Source organism: Pangasianodon hypophthalmus, chromosome 4 (assembly GCF_027358585.1).
Source record: "Pangasianodon hypophthalmus isolate fPanHyp1 chromosome 4, fPanHyp1.pri, whole genome shotgun sequence".
In the NCBI taxonomy this organism is placed as follows: Eukaryota; Metazoa; Chordata; class Actinopteri; order Siluriformes; family Pangasiidae; genus Pangasianodon; species Pangasianodon hypophthalmus.
The window spans coordinates 29,761,160-29,771,358 of record NC_069713.1 but is presented as its reverse complement, the minus strand read 5'-3'; the positions used below and the strand labels follow the sequence as shown (position 1 = coordinate 29,771,358).

Genomic DNA, 10,199 nt, shown 5'->3' with positions numbered 1-10,199 from the left:
GAACACCTGTACACCTGCTCATTTATGCAGTTATCCAGTCAGCCAATCATGTGGCAGCAGCGGAATCATCAAATCATGCAGACACAATTCAATTCAATTCAATTTTATTTGTATAGCGCTTTTAACAATGGACATTGTCACAAAGCAGCTTTACAGAAATAAATGGATTCACAAAAATATATTGTAAATATTTAAATTTATCACTGATTTAACACAGGTCATGAGCTTCAGGTAATGTTCACATCAAACATCAGAATGTGGAGAATGTGTGATCTCTGTGACTTTAACCGTGGCATGATTGTTGGTGACGGGCTAGTTTGAGTATTTCTATAACTACTGATCTCCTGGGATTTTCACACACAACAGTCTGTAGAGTTTACACAGAACGGTGCGAAAAACAAAAACCACTGATTGAGCGACAGTTTTGTAGGTAGAAACTCCTTGTCGATGAGAGAGATCAACGGAGAATGGCCAGACGGGTTTGAGCTGACAGAAAGGCTACAGTCAACGTCAAGTCAAAGTCAAAGTCAACTTTATTGTCAATTCTGCCACATGTTCAGCACATACAGAGAATTGAAATTATGTTACTCTCAGACCGTAGGTGCATACAGATAACACACACACACAAAAAGGATGTAAAAATACAAATGGAAATGCAAATGGATACATATAAATAGAGTATAAATGTAGATCTACAAGGCACAACAGATAGAGTGCAAACAGTGCAAATGTAAAGTGAGTAGTGCAAAGAGCTTATCAGACTGTTAAAGTGACAAAGTAAACTGTCAGAAAAAGGTAGTTTACAGTCCAATGCTGTATGAGGTAGAGCATAGACTAATGCTGCACAGGTGACTGGTGCAGGTCCTGGGGAATGGGGTGGGTGGGGGTGGGTTCGTGGTGTCAGAGGGTCAAAGTTTGGGAGAGAGTTGAGCTTCCTGACAGCCTGGTGGATGAAGCTGTCCTTCAGTCTACTGGTCCTGGCCTGAAGACTCCGCAGTCTTCTCCCTGATGGCAGCAGTCTGAAGAAGCTGTGTGTCATGTGGGTGGGATCACCGCAATGCAAAGGGCTTTTCGGGTGAGACGGGTGCTGTAGATGTCTTGGAGGGAGGGGAGAGAGACACCAACAATCTTCATAGGTGCACATGATATGGGCCGGGGCTCTGGCTCACTTCAGTTTGCGCAGGAAGTAGAGACGCTGCTGTGATTTCTTGACCAGTGATGCAGTGTTGTCCGCCCAGGAGAGGTTTTCTGTGATGTGCACACTCAGGAACTTAGTGCTGCTCACTCTTTCCAAAGTCACACCATTGATAGTCAGAGGAGCATGCTGACTGTGCGCTCTCCTGAAGTCGACAACAATCTCCTTTGTCTTCTCCACATTCAGAGAGAGATTGTTGTCTTTACACCACCCGGCCAGGCGGCTCACCTCGCTCCTGTAGCCTGTCTCATCTTTGTTTCTAATGAGACCCACCACAGTCATGTCGTCCGCAAACTTAATGAAGAGATTGGAGCTGTGTGATGGTGTGCAGTCATGGGTCAGCAGACTCAAGAGAAGGTGGCTCAGCACACATCCTTGAGGGGCCCCTGTGTTCAATGTGGTGGTGCTGGATGTGTTGCCGCCGACACGTACTGCTTGAGGTCTCCCAGTCAGGAAGTCCAACAGCCAGTTGCACAGCGAGGTGTTGAGTCCCAGCTGGACCAATTTGTGAATGAGCTGTTGAGGGATGATAGTGTTGAATGCTGAACTGAAATCTATGAACAGCATTCTAACGTATGAGTCTTTTTTGTCCAGATGTGTGAGGGCTGAGTGGAGAGCAGTGGCGATGGCGTCATCGGTTGAGCGGTTGGACCGATATCCAAACTGAAAGGGGTCAAGGGACGGGGGGAGTAAAGATTTGATGTGGTGCATGACTAGTCGTTCAAAGCACTTCATTAGGATAGGAGTAAGTGCAACCGGACGGTAGTCATTGAAGCAGGAGGGTCACGACTTCTTCGGGACTGGAATGATGGTGGTGGCTTTCAAGCATGTGGGAACAACAGCCTGACTAAGTGAGATGTTAAATATGTCTGTGAAGACATCAGTGAGTTCTACTGCACAGTCTCTCAGTACACGACCAGGTATGTTGTCAGGACCCGGAGCTTTGCGTGCGTTGATCCTGCTGAGGGATCTCCTCACCTGTGCGTGGACAATGTCATCACCTGGTCGCCAGGAGGAGGTGGAGTCTTCTGTGCAGTGGTGCTGTTTTGTGCCTCAAAGCGAGCAAAGAAGGCGTTCATCTCGTTCAGCAGGGAGATGGTGCTGTCACAGGTCTGCGGCGGGGGCTTGTAGTCCGTAATGGTCTGTATCCCTCGCCACAGGCTTGGAGTGTCTCTGCTGTCGCTAAAACGATGAACTATCCTCCTGGAGTACTGTCTCTTAGCCTCTCTGATGCCTCGGGACAGGTTGGCCCTAGCTGTCCTCAGTCCCTCCTCATCTCCAGATCTGAAGGCAGCGTTACGAGCCTTCAGGAGTCTGTAGACTTTGCCTGTCAGCCACGGCTTCTGATTGGCCCGAACAGCGATGGTCTTGGTGACCGTTTCATCTTCAATACACTTGGTGATGTAGGCAGTGACAGTCTCTCTGTACTCCTGGAGGTCAGTGGTGGTGTTGTATGTGGCAGCTTGCTTAAACATATTCCAGTCTGTGGTGCTGAAACAGTCTTGAAGAGCCTCTGAAGACCCCTCTGGCCACACCAGTATTTGTTTGCGAACTGGTTTGGCAACTTTAACAAGCGGTCTGTATGCAGGCATTAGCAGGACAGTGATGTGGTCTGAGGGACCAAGGTGGGGGAGGGGAAGAGCCTTGTAAGCTCCACTCTGGGTGGTGTAAACAAAGTCCAGTATGTTGTTTCCCCTAGTTGGAAAGTCTATGTGTTGATATATTTTAGGAAACACACTCTTTAGGTCTGCATGGTTGAAATCCCCAGCCAAGATGAGAAATGCATCAAGGTGGGCTGTCTGCTGCTCATTGATGTGCTGGTATAGGTCATTCAGTGCCTCACTCCTGTTGTTGTTACTGGAGCTGGGAGGGATGTATACAGCAACGAGCAGTATGGCTGTATATTCCCTCGGTAGATAGAACGGACGGGACTTAATAATCATGAACTCCGCCAGGGGTGAACAGTGTGTGCAGACCACAACAGCGTCATGGCACCAAGCATCATTGATGTAAGCACAAAGCCCGCCGCCGCGGGACTTACCTCCCTCGACGAGAACTCTGTCTGCACGATAGCATGTTAGCTGGTCGAGCTGAATGGCAGAGTCCGAGACGCTGTTGCTGAGCCATATTTCCGTGAATACAAAACCACAACAGTCTCTTACAATCCTCTGAGTGGAGCGCAGTAAACGGATGTAGTCCAGTTTATTTTCCAAAGAGCGTACGTTGGCCAGTACGATGGTGGGGATCGCTGGCTTGTGTGGGTTAGCCGCTAGCCTAGCCCGGATACCTCCGCGCTTACCCCTCTTCTGCTTCCTCTCACGCCGCTTGTGGCGCATCCACTGTGGGCGAGATACAGGAGTGGGGGTCAGTGATGGAATAGACCTGGGGAGCAGACCGAGGTCACGCAGCTCTTCGGCGTGCGCAGAGTTTAACTCTAAAAATGAGGTTCTACCGACGTCGAGCAGAAACTCACGACTGTATACACGCTTAAAGACAGACAGACGTGATGAATACTTACAATAACACTGCGACTTACAAGATAAAAAACACGAAAACACTGTACTGTCGGGAGAGAGAGAAGCCGCAGCGTGTGCACGCGCCGCCATCTTGAGAATAATACAGTAACGCACATACCCACTCTGTACAACTGTAATGAGCAGAAAAGCATCTCAGAACGCACAACACGTCGAAACCTTCAGGCGGATGGGCTACAACAGCAGAAGACCACGTAGGGTTCCTCTTCTGTCAGCCAAGAACAGAAAGCTGAGGCTGCAGTGTGCACAGGCTCACCAAAACTGGACAGATGAAGAAGACTGGAGAAACGCAGCCTGGTCTGATGAATCTGGATTTCTGCTGAGGCTCACAGATGGTAGGGTCACAATTTGGCATTAGCAGCATGAATCCATGGACGCAACCTGCCTTCAACAGTCCAGGCTGGCGGAGGTGGTGTAATGGTGTGTGGAAAGTTTTCTTGGCACACTTTGAGCCCGTTAATACCAATCCATCATCGCTTGAATGCCACAGCCTATTTGAGTATTGTTGCTGACCACGTGCATCCCTTCATGGCCACAATTTACCATTTTCTAATGGCTTATTATTCCAGTATGATAATGCACCATGTCACAAAGCAAAAGTCATCTCAAACTGGTTTCATGAACATGACAGCGACTTCAGTGTTCTTCTTCAGTGGCCTTCCCAGCCACCGGATCTGAATCCAATAGACGTACTGGATTGAAAGTGCACCAGAAAAATCTGTGCGATCATCTCAACATGGACCAGAATCTCAAAGGAACATCTCCAAAATCTTGTGGAATCCATGCTATGAAGAATTGAGGCTGTTTGGAGAGCAAAGGGACTGAGAGCCCTACCCAGTGTTAGTCTAGTGTTCCTAATAAAGTGCTGACTGAGTGTACACCATAAGGGAACAGCTGTTGTGGCTCTTGATGTCAGCTGTATACTTTTGCATATGTAAATTTATAAATGATAAAACTGCAGTGCTGACAGGAGTGCTGTAAGATCTGTCAGTCTGGAGATCAGCTAATTAACGTCTTCAGCTCCTCTTTTATTGGCAAGTGTAAGCGAATCAGTGAGGCTGCATAACTTCCCCTGATTTGCGATTGTGTTTAGGAAAGAGGGGAGAAGAGAAGTGTTGGAAAGTTATTGTCAGGATTGTGAGTTCTGTGTGCAGGTATGCTGGATATGGAGGTCAGTACAGTCAGAGCTACAGCCAGCCGGGTTACGGAGGATACGGCCCGGGTTCGGAGTCGGACAGCAGCCCGGACCTTACGGTCAGGGATACGGCTCCAGCTACAGCTCGGGTACACCTAACCACACACTGTCTAATTATTTACATCCTCATATCACTCTGATCCTCTTTATTAAATCAGCCCACGGCTGGATATTTATATTTTTATATTAAAAGGCGTGTTTCCATATTACTGCTGTTAGCTACAGATTCTGGATTGTAAGATACACGTCAGTAACGTATTCATGGTTCATGTTGCGCCCTTTCTAGTTTTCGAACGTAGTTGTCGATGAGGTGACAGTGAGAGGGCAATGTCACAGGTCCCTGAGGAAAAATGAGGAGGCTTATCACCTTCAGGTTTCTCAGATGAATAGTTCTCTAACATTCTGATTAGACAGTTAAGTTTTCTTTTTGTTGTGTTGTGTTGTGTGTTGTACATAGAATGAAATGTAAAAAATGTTGTGCAGCAAAAACACTCATTGTCATGTCTCAGTGATCAGGTTACACTCGATTCTCAAGAGTTTCCTGTGGTACTGAAGTGCATGTCATGTTCCTTCTCTGCTGGGAAAGCACTGCAAGCACTAATTGTTCCTCATCATCGTTATTATATTACAGGGAATTGCACCAGAGGCTATAAAGGACATGGCGGTGTGTAACCCAGTGGCAAAGACAAGGAATGGTGTCAGGACTGGTGTGAAGAGCACACTGTACAGAGCATGTGGTGGTGAGTCTGAATGTGCCCTCACCTGTGCAAACATTTTAATACATTTCTAACAGAACAGTGATTAGTATTTAATACTTTTTATAGAGGCTTTAAGTTGATATTATTATTTTTGGAGATATTATTATGATGAATTGTTAATATCAGGGTTTGGGGCAGCTTAACATTCACTTTTAATATACAACCCCATTTCCAAAAATGTTGGGACGCTTTGTAAAATGCGAATAAAAAGAGAATGCAAAGATTTACAAATCACATAAACCCACATTTTATTCGCAACAGAGCATAGACATCATATGAAATGTTTAAAGTGAGACATTTTACTATTTTATGAAAAATATTAGCTCATTTGGAATTTAATGCCAGCAACATGTCGTTATCAGCATTCAGTTCAAAAGCCACCTTCTCTGATGGTATGGGGTTGCATTAATGCATATGGCATGGGCAGCTTGCACATCTGGAAAGGCACCATCAATGTTGAGAGATATATACAGGTTTTAGAGCAACATATGCTTCCATCCAGACAACGACATCTTTTTCAGGGAAGGCCTTGCATATTTCAGCAAGACAATGCCAAACTACATACCGCATGTCCTACAACAGCATGGCTTCATAGCAGAAGAATCTGGGTGCTGAACTGGTCTTCCTGCAGTCCAGAACTTTCGCCAAATGACGCATCATGAAGCGAAAAATACGGCAAAGAGGACCCTGGATAGTTGAGCAGCTGGAATCCTATATCAGGCAAGAATGGGACAACATTCCACTCGAAAAACTCCAGCAACTCATCTCCTCACTTCCCAAACGTATACAAGCTGTTGTTAAAAGAAAAGGAGATGCTACACAGTGGTAAACATGGCCCTGTCCCAACTTTTTTGAGACATGTTGCTGGCATTAAATGAGCTAATATTTTTCATAAAATAGTAAAATGTCTCACTTTAAACATTTCATATGTTGTCTATGCTCTGTTGCGAATAAAATGTGGGTTTATGTGATTTGTAAATCTTTGCATTCTGTTTTTATTCGCATTTTACAAAGCGTCCCAAATTTTTTGGAAAGGGGGTTGTACATGTACAGGGAGGTGATAAGTGTGGTTGTCTGCTAGAATGTGAAAGGTGTGATGTTATAATGAAATCTAAATTAAATCTGACAGATCTCACTTTTATGTCAGGGCCTCTTCCAGTTCCTCACGTCATGGCCAGCGGGGAGAAACTGAAAGACGAACTTCCACAACTGGGGATATGCAAATTGCTGCACGGACATGAGGGCCTTGATTTGGCCCTTTGCCTTTTGGGTCTGTGCTCGCTTACCAGTGCCTTCCTGAAATACATAGAGACATATGTAGAGACATTATTGAACACCCTGGTGCCCCTGAGTTTCCTCAGTTGCCTGTTGACAGATACAGATTTAAATTTCCTATAGACTTTGAGCCCAGCTATAAGCAACAGTGCCACTTGGAGAGCCTGTCACGAAAGATCTCCGCTGCTATTGAGGCAGAAACCCGACTGCAGTCAAAATGCCAGCTGTGGACCCAGGTACGCAAACCCCGACTTACGTCACGTCACAGGTTTCCTTACTGTATCTTGTGATTTCATGTGCAGCAAACTCCCCGTTAAATGATCCTGCTTTCACACGCAAGCGTTAGATGCCTGGAAACTTGTATTTAAACATAATTTTTCTCCCCGCAGCTGTTCAATCTGAAACAATCAATATATTCTACATAGAAACAAGTCCATATTTAAGAAAAGGCGGCTGGATAAAGGTATTATATTTATGAAGGATGTGTTGAAGGGCAAGACAAGATCCTGTCCATTGAGATCAAGCGCGGCTGGAAGGAGGGCACCAAGATCACGTTCCCACGGGAGGGCGACGAGTCCCCTGGCTGCATCCCCGCCGACATCGTCTTCGTGATCAAGGACAAGCCGCACCCGCACTTCAGGAGAGAAGGGTCCGACATCGTCTACCCCGTCCGCATCAGTCTGCACCAGGTGGGCATCCCGGGCCCAAATGCCCCAGTCTGTCTTCAGCTGCCGTAAACCATTAAACACTTAATACAGCTGTTTCAGCGTTTAGCTACAGAATACAGATGTTCAGGGCTTTATTAACGCATGTTTGCATATCTGTTTACAGATGTTGAGGCTCATGTTAATGGACTTTTTTCTGGGATCATATTCATAGATATTGAGGGTCATATTAAGAGATGTTGGTCACGTGAATAGATGTTTAGGATCATGTTAAAAGATTTTTACAGGTGTTGTTGTTAATAGAGGTTTACAGATGTGTGTGTGTGTGTGGGGGGGGGGGGGTTTACAGATGTTGAGCGTCAAGTTAATAGATGTTTGTTATGTCCAGATATTGAGTGTAATGTTAAATGTTTACAGATGTTCAGGGTCATTGATAATAGATGATTACAGATGTTGAAAATCATGTTAAGAGATGTTCAGTGTTATGTTAATAGATGTTTACAGATGTTGAGGATCAGGTTAGTGGATGTTTACAGATGTTGAGGGCGGATGATGTTAAAAGATGTTTATAGATGGCGTTTATAAATTTCAGGGTCTAATAGCAGATGTGTACAGATGTTCAGGGTCCTGTTAATGCGTGTTTATCTGTTTATGGATGTTGAGGGTTATATTAACAGATGTTTTCAGATGTGGAGGATTGTATTAACACATATTTACATATCTGATTACAGATGTTGAGAGTTTAGGAATGTTTACAGATGACTTTTTTTTTTTAACATGATGTTGAGGGTCACGGTGTTAAATTTTTACAGATGTCCAGTGTCATGTTAACAGCTGTTGAGAGTCATATTTCTGCTTTCAGATGTTGAGGGTTGTATTAACAGATGTTTACCCATGTTGAAGTTTATGATTGCGTTTTTCAGCTGTTTACTGATCGGTTCAGATATTGAGGATTATGTTAGCAGATGTTTATGTATGTGTGCAGATGTAAATTGATGTTTTGAGGTACAGTTAAAGTTGTTGAGATGTTGATTATGTGCATTTAGAAATGTTAAGTGATGTTTACAGAAGCTGAGGATAGTGACAGATCGTCCTATTATGTTGAGAATCGTTTAAACAGATATTTATAGATGTTGACAGTTTTGGTGAAAAGGCCAATTCTACACAGTAGGAGTCACCTCATTATCCTGCACCTCAGCACACAATAAATATCATCCTTCATCGATCTACAGTATTAAATATAATCACCGATATATAGTAAGTAAGGAATAAAACACTTGGGGATGTGCTGTTACAGGAAAATAATCAACAACGGGGTGGTGTGATGTGGCCTGACACAAAGCAGAGTTACTGTTACGACTCTGATGATGATTATTTTCATATAACAGAACATAAGATAGAAGTTTATTCATCCCGAGGGAAATCCTTGTGCTAGAGGTTGCTCAAACAGATATATCACAACAATATAGGAATAAAAGACAATATAGTAATAAATGAAGTAGTAAAAATAACCACATTGCGTAATGGAATAGCAAAAAAAAGGGGGGGGGGGGGGTGGATACTTGAGTAAAAGAAATAAGTAAGTACACAAAAAGATAAGTGGAGAAGTTGAAAATTAGAGTGAAAAGTAGAAAGTGACATTACGCACGATATTGCACTTAGTATTCCACATTCAAATGGTAGAATAGCAGAAAAATAATAATGCCCACGGTATTGCACATTATTATTCACAGATGTACTGTCAGTGATATTGAAAAGTAATAAATAGTAACAATAGTGATATTGCACAATAATGGTATCGCATTTGATAGTGATACTATTATTCTCAGTGTGCGATGTTACAGCTACAGGCCAGTGGCTCTGACATCCCACCTGATGAAGACTCTGGAGAGGCTGGTCCTTGTGCGTCTCCGTCATCTGGTGAGCCCATCAATGGACCCACTCCAGTTTGCATACCTGCCTGGCATTGGGGTGGATGATGCAGTCATCTTGCTCCTGCACGGGGCCCTCTCTCACCTGGACAAGCCTGGGAGCACTGTGAGAATCATGTTTTTTTATTTTTCCAGTGCATTCAACGCTATACAGCCTGTACTTCTGAAAGACAAGCTGGAACACACAGGGGTGGACCAGCACCTTGCATCCTGAATCCTGGACTACCTTACCAACCGTCCACAGTATGTGAGGGCTCAAAACTATGTGTCTGACATGGTAGTCTGCAGTACGGGGGCCCTGCAGGGAACGGTCCTGGCTCCATTCCTCTTCACACTCTATACTGCAGACTTCAGATACAACACAGCGGGCTGTCACCTGCAGAAGTTCTCTGTTGACTCTGCAATCGTTGGCCTCATCACTGGGGAGGATGATGCAGAGTACAGAGAACTGATCCAGGACGTTGTAGTCTGGTGCCAGCGGAACTGCCTCCAGATCATGGCAGCAAGACCAAAGAGGTGGTGGTGGATTTTCGCATACACAGACACTTACCCCGGTCACCGGTGAACATCCAGGGAATGGACATTGAGATAGTGGACTCATATAAGTACCTCGATGTTCACCTCAACAATAAAATGGACTGGACGG

At 44.7% G+C, this 10,199-nt stretch overlaps 1 long non-coding RNA gene across 2 annotated transcripts; it reads left to right on the top strand.

Annotated features, from left to right (window-relative positions):
• The first annotated feature begins 4,735 nt into the window (after positions 1–4,735).
• Positions 4,736–6,936, top strand: LOC128318206 (uncharacterized). Of its 2 annotated transcripts, none has more exons than XR_008301677.1 (3): positions 4,736–5,013; positions 5,556–5,664; positions 6,830–6,936. It is a non-coding gene; the product is annotated as an uncharacterized LOC128318206 (long non-coding RNA). The 2 variants fall into 2 exon arrangements; XR_008301676.1 differs by having other exon boundaries at positions 5,211–5,664.
• The last annotated feature ends 3,263 nt before the right edge of the window (positions 6,937–10,199 follow it).